At 38.6% G+C, this 23780-nt stretch overlaps 1 protein-coding gene across 1 annotated transcript in view; it reads right to left on the minus strand.

The window, feature by feature from the left end:
- LOC139953310 (uncharacterized) overlaps positions 1-23780 on the minus strand; it is a 114605-nt gene that overhangs the window by 33829 nt on the left and 56996 nt on the right. The gene's annotated exons all lie outside the window — the stretch shown is intronic.

The raw sequence follows: 23780 nt of genomic DNA on the forward strand, positions 1-23780 counted from the left end.
TGCTAATTTTTAAAAGTTCTTATTCCTTTCTAAACAAGCCTTGAAGGCATGGTCACAATGACTCATGTAGTATATAATTATAAAAAAAACACGTGATGACAGTAGGGCGCCCTCTAGGTTAGAGATCAACCTATGCAGAGGAAGCTCATTCTTGGCAGTGTCCTGGCCCCCGTCTTTATCTGCAGGATAAAGACGGCTACCTGCTTTTCAGAACAGTGATTTCATTGGAAGAGTAGAGCATACTGATCGAAACGTCGAATTGAAACCAACGGTTCTTTTCAGAACCACCCCAACTCATTTAGAGATAGCAGTCATTACATGGTGTTACCGCAAACCTGTCTATATAATAATCATTTCATTGAATAAACATGCAGTGACAAAGCTATTTATATATATGCTAATGAGAAGGTAGCTCATTGGTAGCCTCAACATCTGACGTCATACTTCGATTTGTCGAGGCTCCTCAGAGAGTGGCCTCTAGCGTATAGGTCAATCCCCGTTCATCTTCACCTTTCACCTAGATTCACATGCAGACGACAAAAAGTGCAGCTGCCAAACGTCACCACGGACCAATCTTAAAACACAGACATAGAAAGCTTACGTCACTGTACATTTATCCAATGAAATCGTTGATCCAATGAAATCACTGGTTCTGAAAAGTATTTTAAAGGCAGTGGACACTATTGGTAGTTACTCAATTATTCGCATAAAACCCTACTTGGTAACGAGTAATGGGGAGAGTTGGTAGTATAAAACATTGTGAGAAACGGCTCCCTCTGAAGTAACGTAGCTTTCGAGAAGGAAGTAATTTCCACGAATTTGATTTCGAAACCTCAGATTTAGACAATTATCAATAGTGTCCACTGCCTTTAATGTTGTGCTTTGCTCTGGCGAATAGCTAAGCAAAAATTTAGTCGGGCACCAGCCACAACAATACGAACTGAATGTAATTTGGGCCGATAACCTGTTTCTACTAAGCAATACTATTCTGTGTTTAGCAAGTTTTTGTGCTCACAAGACTTTTAGAAATTTTGCCCTGGGCCTCATGACTTTAAATTCACGCGAGCCTTGAAGTGTGACGTCAGATGATGAAACTTGGGTTTGCACCTTAGCGCTTTACATACCTGCGTGGATTACGGTAAAATCAGGTAGCGCTGTTTTGTTTTTTCTTTTATAAGATCCTCTGAAGAGTTACATCATGTTCTGTACATGAAATAGCTATCGGCTTGAAGACTCAACTTGCCGGCAAAGCTTCGTTTCCCTTTCCAATTATCAAACCCTAAACTTGTAGCAGTCTTCTGAGATATCATTTCCTCATTTATCATTAACAAAAGATACTTCTCAAATTATTGTCTGACGTTTTACGCAATGAATCTAATTAGAAATATCATGTTAATCTTTAAATTCCCTTTTTTTCTTTTTAGGTTTCCTTACTTTTCATTTCAATAAACTTGTACACTAATTAAGTCTGGGCAAGCTGGAACTACTGGCAGCAGTCAGATTCTATTAGTCATAATTCTATGCCACCATTTTTGGGATCGTGTAGTCGGGTTCCTAGAGTCAAATGGCTAAGACGTCGGTTCTTAAAGTACAAGCAAGGTACCCGCTAATAGTGATTCGATTTCACGAGTCTTTGTTGAACAATTTTTTGTTGGGGGAAGAAAAAAAAAACCGGTACGACGAAGAGACGATACGGTTTAATTACCGAAGAGCTCCCAGACTTAACTGACTGCTTCAAACGCATTATGGTTTGTGTGTTAATTCATTTGTCCCAAGGTAGGAATTTATTGGTCTTATCAGAAGAGGAAGCATGACATTATAAACACATTATCATAATTATTTTATATAGACACATTCAAGTACATCTAAAGCCATAGTGACAGTCTGTTTGAATGTATCTTGGCACGAAGCATGCATAATGTAAGCCTGAGGAACATTTGGGCAGAGTTTATGCTAAAACTGAGCACAAGAAGTTCAGTATTGTTCCGCCAATTATGCGAACAAGAAGCACGACATTTACAAACATGTTATGATAATTATTATTTAGCAGACGCGAGGACATTCTAAGCTCCAGCCATAATGACACTCTGTTTGTATGTACTTCGGCACGAAGCATGCATATTGGAGCAAAGTTATGCTAAAATGTTGGGCACAAGGAAGTTCACAGTTCCGCCAATAATAATTATAACAGTAAGCACGACACTTCATGTCAAACAAGACAAACATGTAGTTTCATAAACTTGGGTATGATCCATGGCTTTACGGCAGTTACAGGGCCTAATTTCATAGAGCTGCTAAGCACAAAAATTTGCTTAGCATGAAATTTCTTCCTTGATAAAAACAGGGTTACCACCAACCAAACTTCCACGTGATTTTCAGGAGAATCAAACAACAGCTGAATACCATTATCAAGCAATATGCAACAAACGTAAATTTGGTTGGTAATCCTGTTTTTATCAAGAAGAAGTTTTATGCTAAGCACATTTTGGTGCTTAGCAGCTCTATGAAATTGGGCCCTGGTTAGTAGCTTCAGACTGACACTGAGCAACTATGACTAGTAATATCATTATGAGACTGGCCTCCATCACTAGGACCGACCTCAGCTGGTTGGCGCCGGCCGGCACGTTAATCCGGAGGTCGCAGGTTCAGGTCACGTTCTAGCTCATTTTTTATTTAACACCTAAAGCGGGATTAAATGGGGATACACATTTGGTTCTTTCAGATGGAGAGCTTGGTGAACGATCGTGATAGTGACGACCACTCTTTGGATGGTCCAACTCTCAACACAACGCCCTCAATCGGTACCCGGCAACCAACTTGATTGGTCGAGAATCAGCCGTAAACATGTTACCCTGTACTACTGCGGAGTCTTTTCAGCGTGGAAACATAAACATACCAAAGCGAGTAGCACCGGTTCCTCCACTTTCAATACCGGCTCGTCAATTACCAGCGGGTGGCGCTCATTATGAAAACCTCCCGTTGTTAAGCCCTAGACTATTCCAGAAACAGACCTACCCTCCGGTATCTCAACAGCAAGCACCGATAACCAAAAGACTCTTGAAATCTCGCAATTCTGCCGAGCCGCATCAACCAGTGTCAAAGTTCAACAAAAAGAGTCGATCCTCACCGTGTATCACATCAGACCCGATTTGTAAATCTCCTTCTGGGCGTGAAAGCCCAATACCGCCCTCTTGTGCTCGCCAATTGGTCCACAGAGCGTTTTCTACTAGCAACCTTATCCTGCCAACAGCTCAAACCTACAAGGCAAGGGTTAGACATAAAAGTCTGGATGGCAGAACGCAGTTTCACGAAGATGAAGAATTAGTACCGAGGAAGACAAAGGGAAAACAAGAACTTCCTAAAAACCCCAAATCCCCACTCAAAAATGCGTCAAAGTTTGTCTTCCCGCCACTTGCAAACCCCGCTGCTGTGAACGCTCACCCGAGTTATCCAGCTAAACACAGATGTCGCTCTTACTCCGGACCTTTTGACTCTGAGCATCAATTCCGAGTTAGAAAATCATCCTTTACCGGTCAACAACTACTACAGAACCAAGCTGGACAGCGTAAGGTTTCAGCCCCGGTAATTATGGTCGATTCGGCGCCATTTCCACATTCACACCAAAAGCCGATCACAACACAGCCACAGAGATCCATCAGAGCGCCCCCACCGACCAATCCAAAACCTACTAAAAAGTCTTTCAGTTTCCCACGAAACGATACCAAACAAGATGTGATTGGTCCTCCTCCGAACAAACAGGCAGATAGGAAAAGTGACGTCATCAGACTTCAGCCAGTAATACTCGACTTGGAAAATTTCGGTATAAATAAAGGCCAAGCAACGGACGAGAGCGAACCGGCAAATCGTCAGCAGATACGAATTCTCGAGAGACCGAGGTTGAGAGACCCCAAAAGAAAGGCTTCAGATAGTGAAGCGAAGTCAGAGCGGAAAGACAGCAAGACTCATGGGAAAGATGTTGTGATTATTAGAGATAGGAAAACTGACGCTCAGGCCGATTCAGAAGATGAAGGGTGCTGTCGCAATTGCGCGAAAGATTGCGTGGGAGAACTACCGGAATATCTCATCGAAATACTGTTTTGTGATTAGCAAAAAGGGCGCCCTCTTTTATGAGGACAGGTGGACTATTAATTTAATGAGGTTTGAGATTTCAGTTTTTTTTTTTGTTTTTTTTGTGACTAGCCAAAAGGGCGCCCTCTATGAGGACAGGTGGACCATTGAAGTTTGAGATTTCAATTTAATATTTATTGGTTTGCACGTTTAGAAGAAAGATATGTTGCTCTGTTTTGGTAAACATTGTGTAAATTGTTGTTACTTCAAATCATTTTCAACTCCGTGTAAATTGTTGTTACTTCAAATCATTTTCAACTCCCATATTATTTATAATGACATGCATAAGTTATGATGAAGTACATACAAGGGCTTACTGCATTACACTTAATATAAAAAAAAAACATTCAACAAGCCTCATCGTGAGTTAAATGTGAACCCAACAATATTTTATGTAAATCAAAGACATAAAGGTTACTGATTTTATTAGTTTTGTTTGAAAATGGATCTCTCGGTCTTTCTCTACCCTATGATTATGCATTAACGTTCATTTAAAAAGTAAAAGTAAAAAGAGATCAAGTCTGACTTGCCCGTTGCCCACTGGTCCAATGTCCCTGGTTCAATGACCCACTCAGCCCCCCCCCCCCCCCCACTACCCCCCCCCCCCTTAAGGAACACTTCAAAGCCCACCGACAGAATTTGATGGATCAATGTTCACAAACATGTTTATTTTATTATGTTGGAGTGTGCCGACTTTTGGCACGATCGTGGTCCGACACTTGGCACGGTCTTGGGATGTCAATGTGTTTGGATTCTGTCTCCCCAAGTGCTAGTGAATATCGAACGAATTTTTAAAGGCACAAGACATTAACTTTTTGGGGGTAAATACTCAAATTAATGAAAAGCACAAAACTTACTTGGTAACGAGCAATGAAGAGCTGTTGATGAAACATTGTAACAACGGCTCCCTCTGAAGTAATGTGGTTTTCGAGAAAGAAGTAATTTTCAACTATAATTTGATTTCGAGACCTAATTCTATTAAGGTCCCGAAATGAAGCATCTGAAAGCACACAACCCCGTGTGACAAGGGTGTTTTTTCGTCGACCAATTGAGTTCAAATTTCAAATTTGTGTTAATTTATGCATATGCTGAGATACACCAAGTGTGAAGACTGGTCTTTGACAATAATTACCAGTAAAGATACGTTTAATAACCAGCCCTATAATTAGTGGCAATTATTATTATATTTTTTTTTAGAAGTTCAGCAGCTTTCAAAACTAAACAATGATTGTTGTTTATCCTTACCAATCCTTTATAAAAAATGGCAATTTAAATAATTCTTAAGAAAAACCCTCACATGTTTGGGTTCGTAAACAAGAGTCGGCTCCCCTCCACCCCCACCTCCAGTCGTACCCCACCCACCGCATCTCGAAAAGAGTGGCGGTTCATTGCCATTAAAGGCAGTGGACACTATTGGTAATTGTCAAAGACGAGCCTTCACAGTTGGTGTATCTCAACATATGCATAAAATAACAAACCTGTGAAAACTTGAGCTCAATCGATCATCGAAGTTGCGAGATAATAATGAAAGAAAAAACAACATTGTCACACGAAGTTGTGTGCGTTTAGATGGTTGATTTCGAGACCTCAAGTTCTTAATCTGAGGTCTCTAAATCAAATTCGTAGAAAATTACTTCTTTCTCGAAAACTACATTACTTCAGAGGGAGCCGTTTCTCACAATGTTTTATACCACCAACCTCTCCCCATTACTCATCACCTAGAACGGTTTTATGCCAATAATTATTTTGAGTAATTACCAATAGTGTCCACTGCCTTTAAAAACTTCCTTTTGCAATAATTCCATATGAATGGAAATGACTATCTCTGTTACTCTGGAGATAAGCCAACAGTTAGGTCAGCGAATTTCCTGTCAGTAAATATTGTACAATGATCACTAATTAATTGTTGTTCTAAATTTTGTCAATAACAATAAACAAGGCCAGACGCCGCACATTGTGTACGTATTGTGTTTCGTCGAAGCAATTACACCTCCTACGTAAAACAAGCCAAAAATACTTCACTGACAATGGTAATAATAAGGAAATCGGAAATCGGAAATCGTTTCTATACCACATTGATCTGTGATTATCTTCATCGAACATCAACACGTACTTTGGGTATATACCCCCTTTGATAATTTAAAGTACAACCACATTTTGAAAACAATGGGTAGGTGGATATTTTATTTACTAACTTGTTTCCGGAACTGAATTGAAGTTTAGGGTTAATAGTTTACGGTAATATAACCTAGAAAACCTCAATACCACATCAAAGACAAAACACGAGATAGAGACGCGTGCTGGGCGCAGTTTCATAAAAGCTGCTAGCAAATTGATTACTAAAATAACGACTACTGGCCCAAAATGTCTTAATTTCTATGTACAACTGTGACTGGTATTTTGCTAACTAGTTTTCTTATTTTGTTGCTAATATTATTTTCAGGGCTCAAGATCATAGAGCTGCATTAAGTCAAAAAGATGGCACAACAAAAGCTTACTAAAGTAACGGTTACCGGCCAAAATAATTTCCGTTACAACTATAATGTGAGTGATATCCTGCACATTTTTGCTTATTTTTGTTAAAGGAACACGTTGCCTTGGATCGGACGAGTTGGTCTATAAAAAGCGTTTGTAACCGTTTTTTTATAAAATGCATATGGTTGGAAAGATGTTTTAAAAGTAGAATACAATGATCCACACAAGTTTGCCTCGAAATTGCGTGGTTTTCCAAATACTGTGCGAACTAACACGGTCGGCCATTTATGGGAGTCAAAAATTTGACTCCCATAAATGGCCGACCGTGTTAGTCGACGAGGTAAAAGGAAAACCGTGCAATTTCGAGGCATGTTTGTGTGGATCATTGTATTCTACTTTTACAACATCTTTCTAATCATATGCATTTTATAAAAAACGGTTACAAACGCTTTTCACAAACCAACTCGACCGATCCAAGGCAACGTGTTCCTTTAACATAATTTTCTTGGCTGAATTTGATAAAGCTGCTTAAAAAAGAAAAAGGGAAAAAAAAAGGTACATCGGCTAGCTTATGTAAGGGACTAAATTATAATTCAGTCGTCTTTCCGTTCGGAAACTCGTGCTTCCATCTCGATTCCTAACATCAAGTTTGAGAACTAGCGGTACTTGAACACTTTTAGCAATTTAACTCTGAATAATTGTTATTATAAAAGCCTATTGTGAGAAAATAGCCTCCTCTACGAGAAAGGGGTCAACTTTCACTCGAATGTTAAAAATTCATACTTCAGGGTGGGGAGGGGGTTGTCTACCCTTTTGACACACCACATAGGCCACTGTACTGACAAACCCCGATGGCAACGTCACAATTAGGGTATTCAATGGAAGTAACTGTTTTAGATTTTTAAGTCAAATTTTTTGAAGGAATTCTTCCTGCATCTGTTTTTTTCTTAGTCGCAATTTTTGGGGACTAAAGTTAACAGGTAACTTCCATCAATGTCAGTTTTTCTTATAGTCGCATTTTTTTATTAAGAATAATGTACACGTATAAATCTTCATGTGTCTGTTTTTTTTAAGTCGAATTTATTTTATGAGTGTTAACATGCACCTTCCGGTGAACGTTTTTTTTTCATAAACCACATTTTTTTATTAATGTGATTTTCCTGTATCTGTTTTTTTTTAAGCCGTATTTTTGGTGGATAATGTTAACGACATCTTCCTGTATCTGGGTTTTTTGGAAGACGATTTTATTGATTAATGTTAAGGTTAATTTCCCTGTGTCTGGGTTTTTTAAAGTCGCATTTTTTTTTCAAAACTAAGATTAAAGCCAGTGGACACTATTGGTAATTGTCAAAGACTAGCCTTCACAGTTGGTGTATCTCAACATATGCATAAAATAACAAACCTGTGAAAATTTGAGCTCATTCGGACATCGAACTTACGAGATAATAATGAAAGAAAAAACACCCTTGTCACACGAAGTTGTGTGCGTTTAGATGGTTGATTTCGAGACCTCAAGTTCTAAATCTGAGGTCTCGAAATCAAATTCGCGGAAAATTACTTCTCTCTCGAAAACTAGGGCACTTCAGAGGGAGCTGTTTCTCACAATGTTTTATACCATCAACCTCTCCCCATTTCTCGTTACCAAGTAAGGTTTTATGGCAATAATTATTTTGAGTAATTACCAATAGTGTCCACTGCCTTTAATGTAAACTTATAAATCTTCCTGTGTCTGTTTTTTTTTAAAACGCAAACTGTTGGGATCAATATAAACATATATTTTCCTGTTTCCGGGAGAGCAAACTGAAATTAAAAAAAACATAGCAATATTCTGGATTGCCTGGATGTGACGTCAACCCGGATCGGTATTTAAACAATAAAGCGAAACCCTTCACAGTGAACACACAACAAACATTCTAGCATAACACTGGGCCGCGGCACGTGGACACGCATGCTTAACTTTTGTGTACAATACATAGGAATGGCTGTTTCATTTTCACATTCAAAAAGAGTTGAATTGACGGAATTTTGTGGATTCATACTTCGAATTCCTGTACAGGTTTGGTTCTTTTGTGATTAAAAAGAAAAGAAAACCTTTACAGGTATTCGAGTAAATGAAATCTATAACTGGTTAGAAAATCTTTGTGAGAGAAAAAAGGAAAACAAAATCGACAAAATGTGAAAGTAAAAGGCCTTACGGCAACAATGTCACTACAGAGTGTCCAAGTAACTTTCGATACTTTTATCGTACAGTGTTAGTTATTTCCATTGACAACAAGTTGGAATTTTTTTGAGCTTTTTATTCTACAGGTACTGGCATACCTGTCTCATTCCCGTCAATTTTTCATTTACAATTGTGAAAGGCGCGGCATCAATTGCATGGTGTGTACTTATAGTTGTGTAATAACCAGAGATCGGGGTGGGATGGGGATGGTGACAAGCATGGGCCAAGCAGTACTGTTGTCGAATCCCTGCTGTCCACATGCAGCACAGGCATAAATTATTTTCTTTGGGGGAGGGGTGGGGGTATTCATTTATTGGGGGGGGGGCATTTTTTTTGCCAAGATTTTCTCAATATTATTATTTTGGTTATCATTATCATTAACATTATCATTGGTCCTTTTGGCTATCTACTGATAACTGGCAGTGTTAACATTATGAAACCCTAATAATGCATAATATCATGTGAGGGCAATACCGAAATAAATATTTGTTGAATTGAATCGATTAGAAACCTTTTTTTTCCTTTCTTGGGGAGAGATTTTAATCATAAACATAATTGAGGTCATTGGTCCTGCTCAAACCTAAACTCTCATCCTTAGTGACTGAGTTCAACCACCGCAACCCATTCAAGTAACGGTCATGTACATTCAGGTTTAAATTTATTTAAAAGTTTATATTTATTTAAAGCCATTGGACACTTTCGGTAAACAGAATTGTCCAAAGGCCCACACTTCGTGTATCACAACTGATATATAAAAATAACAAACATGATGTTTTATACAGTCCTTTCGCAAACTTGTTGAGCTCATAATGTTGGAATTTCAAGTTCTCTTTTGAATCGAAAACTTAAAAATGGATTATAACAGAAGAACTGTTCCAACTTTCCCTTTAATCAGCTACGGATCTCGACTGATGGTCGTGCTTTTGGCAAATCCTCAAAACCAAAGAAATAAACATCCAGTGTTGTTAAACCCTCTTCAAATCAAATACGGGGAGCGGCACGAGAGTCCACACAGCGTCGTTGACAGATTATTGTTCCCCGTTGAAGAGCTCAAAAAGTCCCCATCAACGAGCCTCTCCTTCCAGCGGGGTCAGCTTTTGAAAATAATCGGAGTCACCCTGAACTTCACCAACCCCACTTATCTCGGTGTCGAAATCATAATCTCTTCGTTGATTTCTACACCTTAAGACCCCTGTGATACATTATAACTGAAAATAACTATCAATTTTCTGTTGGCGATTACTGGGGGTATTGTTTTTAAAGCTTTCATGAGTTGGTCCAGATGGATTTATAATTAAACACACCCATATGACACATGAACTGCACACAGGTGTTATGTCTGACACACAGCTGGGGGCTTGGGGATTTTTTTGAAGCAGTATTAAACACGTAATGGGGCTGATGCTTTATGAAAAATACGGGAGTTCAACTGTAGGCTAGACTTGTGGCCAAGTCGTTATTTGTCTGTCGTTGTGATATCGTAACGTCTCTCTAGCAAGAAACTGCTATTCCGCGAGACTAAACTTCTCTTTCGACGACTGTCCCATTAATTGGAGGAAATATCGCGAGATCAGTATAATCGGACCGCGGTAAATATTTCGACGACTTGTCCACGAGTATAACAGGCCTAAGTGCTCATAAAGAAGGGGCAACAGGAAAACTGAACGGACTCCAAAGGGGATTTTTAATGACCGGGGGTGATCAACAAAGTTACGGGAAACTGTTTTCAGAGACAAAGGAAATGACAAAATAACTCCCCCGAAGGATGCATTTTCATTCATGTATTTTATTTAATGTATTTATGTTGTTCACAAAACTTTTCAAAATGATGCCACGAAGCAAAACAGTGGAATCGGTCCCTACAAGAACTCCATTCGAGGTCAACAAGATGAATCAAAAGGCTTGTAAAAAGTTGTAGTAATTGGTGCAGGACAGTGTTTGATGCGGGATCCCCAGTTCAGTTTCAAGAAACGGTAGCGTAAACTAGGCGTGACCCGACTAGTTGTTGAGACCCCATTACCAAGAAATCAGGACAGAGACACTTTTAACTGACACCTCAAGGTGAAATCGCATCCAAATAAATCTAAAGCGATCGGTATTTTATCTCTTCAAATCCAGACCTCGATCGACCAAAGCATCGCCAAAAAAGTATTCCATTAAAAAAAAACACACAAAAAACGCGGTGAAAATTCCAAATGTTGCGGTTCGCTTCAGACCAGGAAACTTAAATAAACACCGAGCGATTCCATTGGTTCGCTCGTAAACTTTCAAACAGGCCTTTAATTCGAGAAACAATGGGGTAAGAAAGTGGTTGTTTGTTGATGTTTTCAGACGGGGTTGATTTTTGCTTGGGGCCGTATAACTTTCTCACGTGTGGAGAGAGACTTCGAAAGGGGTTCGGCAAATTAATTGGGACACGGGTGTGTTTTTTTAAAACACGTCTGACGGACCGATACAAGTGGGAAGCGATAATTCAGTTTAATCACTGCAATTTAGAGGTCGTTGACCAAGAAACAAGAATAAGTGAAATCAAAGTGTTCCTGTAACTTCAAACTGGGACAACGTTTTGGATGGTTTTGGTACCTTTTTGTAGATAACATGTTTGGCTATACCATGAGTCCCTATCTGTGAATGACGATGTGTGTAAAATAATTCACCTATAAAAGTTTCAGCTTCATTAGTCGTCAAGTTTTTGAGAAAACAAGACAGAAATTCACTAGCAATGTTTTCAGGAGAGTTGCGCAAATCCACATGCTAAAATAATTTTCGTGTCACTAAGAAAAGGAAAGTACAAAAATCTTCGTGAAATTGTTTTACTCATTTCTCAATAAAGCACCTTGGCAAGAAAAGGAGGTTTTCGACCATATTTAAACTATATGTAAGTTTATTGTCAACAATTGAGAGAATGTTAGTGTTTTATGTCGTACAAAGAGTACACAAACCCTTTTCTCCAGACTTTTCCTTTTTATTTGTCTCAGTATAGATCTTTGGAAAATTATTATTAAATGATTTACAACAATTTGGATTAAAGCTTTTAAAAAGTCACACTTGACCTGGTGATGAATTTAAACGAAGAATGTTGATGATTTGAACTGGAGTGGTCACCATTTAAAGGAAGGGTACACCTTTGGTAAATACTCAAGAAATTAGTTACTATGAAAAGTTACATCGTAAAAGAGCACTGGAGAGCTGTTGATACTATGAAGTCGTGTCAACAATACTACACCTTTTGAAGTATTGTTTTTTAGAAAAAGAGGAAATTTTTCACTAACAAATTTGAATCTGAGAAAGCCTTCAGGCATCAAGCCTTTTTCAGGAATCTGAAAGCACAGAATTCTATTAATTATGTTTTTACTATTTTCTTGCAACACCGATGACAAATTGGGCTCAAATTTTCACACAGGTTTGTTATTTTATGGATATGGTTGGGCCACACCAAGTGAGGATGGGCACAGTTTCATATAGAGCTTCTTCAGTAGCAACAACAAGCCAGATACCAGCCACAGATTGCACATGTGAAATGGTATACTTTGGCTGGTAACCTTATTTTGGTAAGCATAATTTGGATGTGCTTAGCTACTTTTCATACATTCATTCATTCATTTTTTATTAAAAAACCAACTGGCAGCACAAAGCTGAATAATATATGGCATTAAAAGGTAAAAGAATTGTAAAAAATTACACAGAAAAAATACATAATAATAAAATATAAATAGCACCACCGCAGTACGGGGAACATAAAAAAATACATTAACAAAGATGACATTTTTTAGAGCACTTGTTATGCTTAAGCAGCTCCGTGAAATTGGGTCCAGGTCTTTGACAATTTCCAAGAGTACACACACCGCCCTTTAAAAACCCTTATGAATAACGCACCCATGGCTCCGCTTAAAACAAAGTCTGCCATTTGTTTAATTTATATCACAGTAAATGCAGGATGGATGCAAAGCCACAGAAATCCTTCCTCAAGTTGGAAATCAATCAAAATGTCATCCATGATTTCCAGAAACTCGACAAGGACACACAGAAGGTAGACCTTTCGCTTTCTGCAACGAGTATCTTGTCTAAACATCCTGCCAAGAAACTTAAATGACGTATGTTGTGTCATTAAACTATTCTTTTATTTTTAACAGGGTTGGTGTTTTGTTGGTACGTACTGTGGAGACAATGTAATCTTTATGAGTGACCTTGTACTTTCCAGGGCCTTTTTGGCAGGCAAGATACTGCACTCGTAATAATAATGCAGGACTCTGGTTCACTATTAATAGAAGAAACGTGTGATGCGAGCGGACTGGAGTATAGAGTGGTGACGACGACTGAAGAAAACACTAAAGACAATATTGTCTGGGTCTGGTCTTGGTTTATTTTCAAGTTGACTAATAAAGCAATACAATTGTTACAGAGGTGCTGGACCTAGCTCGTAGGTTGTGGAGAGGCAAGTCTCTTGTATAGAGAAGGTTGAAGGAGTAGTCGAGGCCCAGTGTGAAATATTGACAAAATGACCCTTTGTGTCATAACTTCCACTTTAGTTTCTTTAGTTTATACATGTTTATTGTTCTTTATATTTTGGTGCTGTTGCCCTGGTTTTGACTATAGTCTTCACCGGGACACCAGCACCATGCGCTTAGAAACGTAGTATTAAGCGCGGTATAAATTTGTATCATTATTATTATTTATTTAATGCAACAAAGGCGTGCGCCCTTCTTCACATCAAACATTTTATAAACATTAGACGATGCAATCTCCATAAAATATCAGATTTGTTTTTTTCCCAAATTTAACTGTGTATAAGTGTCCTTGCTCTGTGGCTCGTTTTTGGTCTTTACTAGAAACAGAAAGTCAAAACCTGAATGTTGTCTTGTACCCTTTTTCCATTATAGCCCATACATCATAATAAGTGGTGCACATTGAAACGGTACCTGTCGGCCCCATTTCTCAAAGCCTGCAACTTTCAGTGAAAGCAAGCAACCTTGCTAAGCACAAACAGGGCCCAATTTCATAGAGTTGCTTAAGCACAAAAATTTTGCTTAAGCAAAAAAATCCTTGCTTTGTAAATTCAGATTACCGGCCAAGACTCAACTCAATTGTTATGCTAATTTAACAACAGCTAAATACCAATCACAAGCAATGTATATGGCATGAAATTTTGGCCAGTAACATGTGTAAAACAAGCAAGCTATTTTCGTGCTTAAGCATTTTTTTTGCTTAAGCAGCTCTATGAAATTGGCCCCTGTATTTAACAGAAACAAATTACAAGCCAAACTAGTATAAAGTTTACATTATTTAGGCGTATGCCCCACTCATTTTTTTTTCTCAGCAAAGACATTTTTGTCAAGCAGTATTTTATGTAATTGAACCCCTCTCCTCCCTTGTTTTTTTCTATTAAGCTCGTCATTGTTGACCTAAAACGTCAACATTTCCAAATAAATCGTGACAGCTTTCAGGTCAGGGTATAATACCGACACTTTGGGGGTAATTTCAGTCCAAAGTGTTGTTAATTACTTTAGCGTAATTATTTACGGCGATAAAGGGTTTTTTGTTATTATTCTTTGGGCACACCATGCAGTGAAGACGGCAGGGGTGTACTCCAACAACCTGGACTTAGCCCCTTGTTGCTGACTCACGCAGCTGGGCGCTGACTGACCGATGAGGAGTGGTTTAATTGGTGGGGGTAAAAGACGCGATCTTCGGCCCTAGGTTTGGACCCATCAACCTTCCTCCCAGTATACCCTCATTTTGGGTTCTTAATAAGGGTGCAGCCTCACCATGGGATGGCCTGTAATAGGTCAATGACTGAGGCGTCTAGGGTTAGGTTTTTATGATTTCTTGGCTTAAGGAAACTGGATCACGTCCTTGGAGCTTTGCAATTTGCGGCATCTGTTTATTATCTGGAATAATCTCTTAAAATACACCTTTGGTTTTTGGAACAATTTGATTGTTTTAGTCTTTTTAGGTAGGCTTATCGCCGAGAATCTGGAGCGAACTATGTCCACACAGGATTAAGAATAATCCCTAATATGAGATTACACTCTGAGAAACGCCTCTTAAAAACTTAAATTTTGGGGTTAAAAGGTAACTTGTTCAATTAAACTTAGTAGTGAAATGTTTCTCAAAAATGCATTTTACCATTTTTTAACAAAAGCTGTTGTAAGTTGTACTTCTATAGACCTATATACACGTAAGTTTGATTGCCAAGGAATTTCAGAGTTATACAAAACATGTACCGATCATTCAATATCTGAATTCCATTAAGCATGATAAAATAGTTTTATGAAATAAAGTGGAGTTATTCATTTTACCCTGCGGTTTTTAGGCAAAATTTTGAATTAAATTAATAATTGGAGTCATTCATTTTACCCCTGCGGTTTTTGAGGTATCGCTTAGAAGCATTATGGTTACACATAATCTCCAACACCGAAATCTCAAATTAAGTTAATGCAACTTTTCCGGTAGCTTCATATAATGTTTAATCCTCGGTGCTTCAATCATTTTGATTTCAAACATGGTTTGCTAATAATAACCCAATGCGTGGGTAAGTTTCCTAAAAATAACCGTGGATCCCTCGGCGTTCACACAAGGTGTCTCTTCACCAAGGACAAATAGAATGTTGTGACAAAGTTTTTTGTTTAGTAGCCCATTTTCTGCGAGAGCCAACTCCCACGGCCTGCGGTCGAACTAAACGGCGTGAGAGTCACACATGGGACATCAAGTCGAGCTCTCTCGGTCAGATCGCGGGGGGACACGACCAGTAATTTCCCGTGCGGGCAGTCACTCCGGCACGCAACCTAAAACAAGGCTTATCGGAAACGGACCTACTACGATCGTGTATCCATCCGCTGACAAATATCTGTGAAATTGATCAGCATTCAAATTTAGTTTTTTTTCCCAACTAGAAATAGCTCCTCAATCTAAAACAAATTCAAACCACTGTGGTTAGGGTGCGGATGTTAGACAACTCGTCCTTCAGACAACTCGCCGGTTGAGACAGCTCGACGGTTCAGACGGACGAGCTGTCTGAACCCCGGTATTTTTGATGGTACATGCTATATAATGTAAAGACAATTCAGAGCCTAGTCTTTGTTTGCCGAAAAAACTGACATTGTGTATTCTATGGCCCTTTTTGGCGGGCAAGATACTGCACTGGTCATAATTAGGGGAAATCTTAACGATTCTTGTAATAATTTCCACATAAATACAAGAGTTGGAAAAGGAACAGCTGAACAAGTTTTGAGGTGTGTCTCCTTTCTTTGCGTCAAATTTAAACACAAAAAATACGACGCAATTTCCATAAAAAATCAGATTTAATGTAAGTTTTACATTGAACTGGGTACAAGTCTTCCAGGCCCGTTGGCTCTTTTTGAAACATGGTGACGTCACAGTTAACATGGTCTAGAAAGTTCAACCGAATGTTTTGTACCCTTGTTCCATATATGCCTCAATCTAAAACAACTTCCAACCACTGTGGTAAGGGTGCGGTGCCTTTAAGCGGCATATGCACAAAGTGATTTTCCTTCCTCCATGGTGAACCATTAGCTGAACCCTCCAGGTATCCACCATTTTGTTTATACAAGAAGAACCAAACATTTGAATGGTTATAAGTAGCTTGTGTCAAAGGTCATCCTTCCAGAGACGTATTTTATGAATCCTTCAGTTTAACAAAAAAACATAATGCAATATCAAACCAGATCAAGTTGCTCCATGATCAAACACAAAATGCATGTTTTGCTATTTTGATTCATGTGTTTTTCCGCAGTGTTTTTTTTTCTTATCGTTTGATGTCCCCGCTGTTGTTATTTCGCCCGAAAATCAGTTTAATACTATGTTTATGGTGGAGTTTATCAAAGTTATAATTATGTAATAATCAAATTGAAAGATGGCGAACTTCGAAACTCTAAAACAAACTCACAAATCTTGAAATGCAGGTACATTTGGTATACTTGTGGGCACGCTTATACTTGCTTCAGTAGCGTCTTTATTTTATCTTTTTAAACTATCGCTATCCTGTCAAACAACCGTACAACCGTCTGTTGGTTGAATTAAGCCTTAAAAATGACAATATTATTTTGTTTCTATACTGAACAGGACACCACAATGAAAAATACAACAGGGCCCAATTTCATAGAGCTGCTAAGCACAAAAATTTGCTTAGCATGAAATTTCTTCCTTGATAAAAACATGATTACCAATCGAATTTCCATTTTGTTGCATTTCTATGTTACTGGTATTCAGCTGTTGTATGCTTATCTTGAAAATCACGTAAACATTTGGTACGGAAATCCTGTTTTTATCAAGGCAAACATTTCATGCTAAGCAAAGTGTTGTGCTTAGCAGCTCTATGAAATTGGGCCCAGTTGTTGAGACCGCACAATCCTGGTAAGCCAATTAAGGTTTGTATAGTGGAGTGCCTTTTGATCCGGAAGAGAAAACAAACGGTCGTAATCAAGTTCTTAAAGGAACACGTTGCCTTGGATCGGTCGAGTTGGTATTTGAAAAGCGTTTAATGACCGTTTGTTATAAAATGCATATGGTTAGAAAGAGGATGTAAAAGTAGAATACAATGATCTACACAAATATGCCTCGAAACTGCATGGTTTTCTTTTTACCCTGTCGACTAACACGGTCGGCCATTTATGGGAGTCAAAATTTTGACTCCCATAAATGGCCGACCGTGATAGTTCGCGACGTAAAAAGAAAACCGTGCAATTTTGAGTGATACTTGTGTGGATCATTATATTCTACTTTTAAAACATCTTTCTAACCATAATTTCATAACAAACGGTTACAAACGCTTTTTATAGGCCAACTCGTCCGATCCAAGGCCTTTAACGACCAATTGGGTTTAAAAAGGTTTGATTCAAGGTAGCAGTTTCGCACAGGAAACATCAAAGTACGTTGGCCAGCTAAACATTGCTTTAATATTTCAAGAAATAGCCGTCGGGTTATGGCATCACGGTTGATTTAGCGGGAAATCCTGAAAGTGTGTTTATTACGGCACCACTTGACGCACGCAATCATACGGTCGTACACCTTTAGGCCCGAAGTGCTGATCGTTAAATGGTATCTTACATCCTTACATCTTCCAAGAAGTTCCAAGAAGTTGCAATGTTTATTATTGCGAGGTAAAGGGTAGACACCGACGACGTCTGTGGATACCCCCCCCCCCCCCAGCACACAAGTGTGTATACCTGCAACCGTGCACCTCCTATTAATTAAAGGAACACGTTGCCTTGGATCGGTCGAGTTGGTCTTTGAAAAGCGTTTGTAACCGTTTTTTATAAAATGCATATGGGTAGAAAGATGTTGTAAAAGTAGAATACAATGATCCACACAAACATGCCTCGAAATTGCGTGGTTTTCCTTTTACCTCGTCGACTAACACGTCGGCCATTTATGGGGGTCAAAATTTTGACTCCCATAAATGGCCGACCATGTTAGTTCGCACAGTAGAAGGAAAACCACGCAATTTCGAGGCAAACTTGTGCGGATCATTGTATTCTACTTTTAAAACATCTTTCCAACCATATGCATTTTATAAAAAACGGTTACAAACGCTTTTGTTTTGACCAACTCGTCCGATCCAAGGCAACGTGTTCCTTTAATTGTCACCTCTTTTGTTTTATACTCTTACTTTTTTTTGCAATTTCTCCCATTTTGTACACGTTTCCCAACTGTGGACCTTTCCCGAACCGTGGACTCTTTTGAATTTGGTTTGAATTTTTTACCAATAGTGTCCAGTGTCTTACTACACATCGAAGTAAAGGGTGAAAAACAACATGGCTCAATTCAAATTAAAGTTAAATCACTCGTTGCATCTGGGTCAATCAGTCAGCCAGTATAAGTTTTATGGAGGCTAGGAGTCGCCTACGAACCTGTAACCACTCAATTCAATTTGACACATTTTTTCCGGAATAAAAGGACATTGTTTCTAAGCTTTCCACCACTTCATACTTAGATTGGATAAAGTTTAGGCCAAAGTTACCAGTAGAATTACTTCACCACCATGCCCACCCAAAACATCATAACTCAATTTGAGCCTGGCGTACAGACGTCTGCATTGTAATTACAACGCCCCATCGGGTCTAGTCACTGACTCAATTAGTCTCTTTCTTTGATAGTTATAGCTGTGTTAATTGCTCCAACAAGTTTCTTCGTAGTACCCCAGTGAGTATGAAAATAGCTCCCTATGGTTTATTTTGTTGACCTTATAAGTTCATGGCTGCTTGCTTTATGTGTAGGCTTGGGCCTTGAGTTTCCGTGAATGAAAACTCTATTTTGTTGAAGTTCAAATTGCAGTGACGAAAAAAAAAGAGTTGAAGATAACGAACTCCATAAGATCATTACGGAACAACTATAAAGTTTATGGCTGCTCGCTTTGGCAGTAGAGGCCTTGGCCTTAGAGTTTCTATGAATGAAAACTCTAGTTTGTTTGAAATTATTATGTGTAGGCCTACACCAGCTTGTCGAAAATGTGGATCAAATTGTAGCGACGAAAAAAGAGTTGAAGATAACTCTTTAAAGGATCATTACGGAAGAACTACAGGTCATGGCTGCTCAAGTTTTGATTGAGTGTGGAGTTTTCATGTATGAAAGTTCTACGTGGACGTGAAGTTCTTCTTTACACACGAGATTGTTAAAGGAAATTAATGTGGTTCAAATTGCAGCTCAGGTGTATAGTTTCATGAATGGATTTTCTCTGTGAAATTCTTCTGTGGCTTGTCGAAAATGGGATTTAAAATTGCAATGACAAAAAGAGTTGAAGATAGCCCTACAAGATCAACGGAACAACGCAAGTTCATGGCAGCTCACTTTGGGTGTGGAGTTTTCATGAATGACAACTCTTTTTTGTTTGTGAAGTTCCTCATACAAATGGGCTTGTCAAAATAGAATGGTTTAATTTGCAGCGACCTAAACAACTTGAAGATAACTGTCTGCAGAACAACTAAAAGTAAACCACAGACGTATTTTTGGAATTTGTGGCATTTAACTGAAGTTGTTAAAATTCCATACCGCGCCTTCACATACCAATCATAACTTAAAGGGAAGACCAAGCAGGCGGGGTCCGTGACGCCATTTTGTTTTTGTTTTGTTGTGGCTGGCTCCCAAGGGTAGTTATTGTGACGTCATAAATATGTACTTGTGTATGATGGATTGGAACAATAAATATCCTCCCAACTCGACTCCGTTCACCACAATGCTCCTTTGTCACAGAAAAATGCAAGTGCTTGGATGTAATATGAATATTCATTCCTTTCCTTCACAGATGCTGCATAAATTAAACTTTGTGTAAATATTCATGAAGGGCTTGGTGCCAGGACCCAATTGACCATGGTTGTATGGGGGTCATTATTAATTATTAATTATTCATTATTCATAAGTGTTCAACTAGAGGTACAGGGATGTGGACTAGAAATATTCCTAAAATAAAGAACAAATAAAAGATAAGAATGAATGAATGAATTAAGGTTCAATAAGTCACTGGGAATTTTGTTCAAAAAATAATTGTCCCAGTGATTTTCCGATCCCGTGGGCAGTGGGCTGGCCGAAAAGTGTTATGGCCACCTACGCTCTCATCATCCTTCAAATTTATGTTGTTGTTATTCTTTTATAATGTTCATAACATAAGCGTGTCACATTAAAGGCACTGGACACCTTTGCTAATTGTCAAAGACCAGTTTTCACACTGTGTATCTCAAAATAATTATGCACAAAATAACAAACCTGTGAAAATGTTGACTCAATTGGTCATGGAAGTCGCAAGAGAATAATGAACTGAAAAACACCCTTGTTGTACAATTAATGTGTGTGCTTTCATCAGATGTCTAATAATGAAGTCTTTAATTAGTTTGAGTGAGAAATTACCCCTTTTACAAAAACGATGTTAACTTTATAGGGATCCGTTTCTCACAATGTTTTATACTATCAACAGCTCTCCATCGCTCGTTACCAAGTGCGGTTTTGTGCTAGTAATTATTTTGGGTAATTACCAATAATAGTGTCCATGAAAGAAGGGGGTGCATACTTACAAATGACACCATAAAACAAATGTAGAGTAATTTCAAAGACACTGCTCTAGAGTTGCAAAGGTCATAGGTTCGAATCACACCCGAGTATTAAATATACCTGATTTTTTGTTCTTCACAGAACTCGGGAGGAGTTTACTGAGTATACAGTGCATTGGTGTTTTAGGGTCAAAACAAAAACTAATAACATCCAACATGTTTGTAAGTTATGACGACAAAATGAAACATACTTTATTGCCATCACTACCTCAATTACATTATATAGACATTGTTTTCCTGTCCTAAGTAAACGTTCTTTGACACAATTTCCAACCACTGGCCCAGTGACCTTAGAAGCTTCCTATGAGAACCCGGAACGAAATACTTCACAGGAAGCCGGCAAAAAAAAATGTAAAATCCAGACAAATATTCAGTGAAAACCTTGACTTAAAGTATGCCGTCATTTTTGATAAAATCCGCGTCCGCATTTCATCCAAATGTTCTCTTGAGCGGGGAGTAAGCATTGAAACTCAGGTTATTTTTGGGAGCTTTGTTTTTAAAAAGACTAAAACAGACCTGTCAAAAACAGACTGTTTTTGACAGGTTGGTGTGGTAAACAATGAAATTGTTAAACTCTGTACAGCCATTAAAAAGGAAAGTTAATCTTCAGAAGATTTACATCTATATTGTTAGGTCTTTACTGAACATGGTTCGATTTCAGTAAGAACTACGGTTCATCTGGGCCCAATTTCAGAGCTACTTAACTCAACTTCAATCAACATTTATTTCCATACAAACACAATATACAAATACAAACAATAGGATTTAACAAGACTGAAAACTGTATGGAGGCATGGCCCATTAAAGCAAAGCTTGTAAGCTGGGATGCCTTTATAAAACAAAGGAAGGTAATAAGATCAATTAAATCACAAAGGGGCTAAAAGCGCAACAAAATTAACCAGAACATCATTTCGCACGTACCATCTGTTCGCTGATCATAAAACGGTTAGGCTATATTTTCTGCTTAAGCAGCTCTAGGAAATTGGCCCCATTACAAGATGAGTTGTCAATATAATAAACACAGTGATTTGTGTAATCACACTTTGCTTAGCGTTTTCACTGGTACACAGCTAGTTTTTAGAGTTGGCCCCAACAATATTAATCTTTATTCTTTATCAGTATGCATTGATCGAAGTATAAGATGTCCTTAGCAACACCTTTAGCAACAGTCAAAGCCGTTGTCCTCAATTGCATCAAGACGTAGTCGTGAGAGCAGCAGCCTCGCGCAAAGCAGCTCGCGAGGTAGTTGCGAGGGAGCCGATGACCGCGGCAGACATTGAACGACTTGTCCACAAGTCTAGCAACAGACATGTGTAAGCCCCGTAGCTGTTGTCCCAATTTGTCTCAAGAATGATGGTCAGGGTTTGGTGCTCTGCCCCTTTCTTGACCCACACCGCTCAGAGAGCCGACCTGACCCGTCGTGGCCTCACCCCTGACCAAGACCGAACGCCTGGTGCCAGTTATCTAGAGTAAACATTATACGCCATGTCCATCATTTTGATCTGAAAGGCGAGCGCAAAGTACCCCATGTGCAACATTTTGAAGCAAATTTTAAAGGGACTTGGAGCTAATTGTTTGTTTGATTCCTATTTAACTATCAATCAAGTTATCTGTGAAAGTTTCATTTCAAAAGGTGGAGTGTTTTTGATATAATAAATTTACCGAAAATCTGGAGCGGTTATATATCCACACAGGAATGATAACCTGCAGTAAACAAAATATGAGAAGCGTTTCTGTCAGTAACGCTTCTCGGATTCAATTCTGGGGATACAGGTTGAAAACCTTTTCCATATAACCGCAGTACTTTGAAGTGAAAAGTTTCTCAAAAGCTGTTGATAGGGCCTACTTCTAACCAAGAAAGTTTTTATAGCTATTTTAATTTTAAGAGTCAATACCAAACGTAAATAGTAGGTGTCATGAAACCGATTCGTTGACAAGGTGACTATTGATCATTCATAACAAGTATTCAAACTTAGAGTAAACAATTATTGACTTTATTATCACAATGAGTAAGAGGGACAGCTATTTTGGGTTTCCGAAGGTTGTTTGTTGCGAGGTGCAAATTGCGTAAAAAGGGAATTCCGGTTGCTCCGTGTCGGAACCGCCATTCGCTCATTGCCGGCCCGCGCATCCTGTTTTTGAAGAGGAGTGTTTTTATCATTCACGCAAACAGCCGTTGGGTTACTCTGTCTATAATGAGGCCAAACATTTTATTAAAAAAAAAAATGTCAACAAGAAAAATTATTAGCCACGAAAACTAGTGCACCATCTCACTGCAATCGTTTTCATTACACAATATTTATGCCATTGCATGTTTTGGAGTATTTTGCTTTTACTTTTCGGTTCAATGAATTCAGTGGCACAAACAACATAAACTATTGTCACAGTTGGGCCCTATTCAAACCGTGAGAATTTTCCTTAAGTAATAAGCAATAATAATGACTCATTATTACATTGGTATGTTTACAGAGTGTGGGAGATGTCAAAATATTATAAATAGAAACAAGAAAAATCCCCATAATAAAATACAATGAAGGTAGCCCTAGTTACACAACTTGTAAGTTTGTTATTTTCACACGGGTGTTTCTCTAAAGCTTTATAATAATACAAATGTATTCATTTATGTAGCGCACATTCAACTTTGTGTTGAACAATAAAATACTAGTAAATACACCTGACAAGTTATACCCATACGCGCTCTACACACCACGTTAAAACTAATAAAGGAAACATCTTAACAATCGAAACATGAAACAGCCGTCTGGGAAATGAAGCGTTCCTTCTGCTCTCACTCCCAAGTGCAACGATACGTCACGCGTCCGGAGGCGTGGCTTGGGATAGCCCTGCTGTATTTTTTTAATGATTTGATTCGGTGACCGGTGATTCCTCTAGTTAGT

This window comes from Asterias amurensis, chromosome 21 (genome assembly GCF_032118995.1).
Source record: "Asterias amurensis chromosome 21, ASM3211899v1".
Taxonomy (NCBI): Eukaryota; Metazoa; Echinodermata; class Asteroidea; order Forcipulatida; family Asteriidae; genus Asterias; species Asterias amurensis.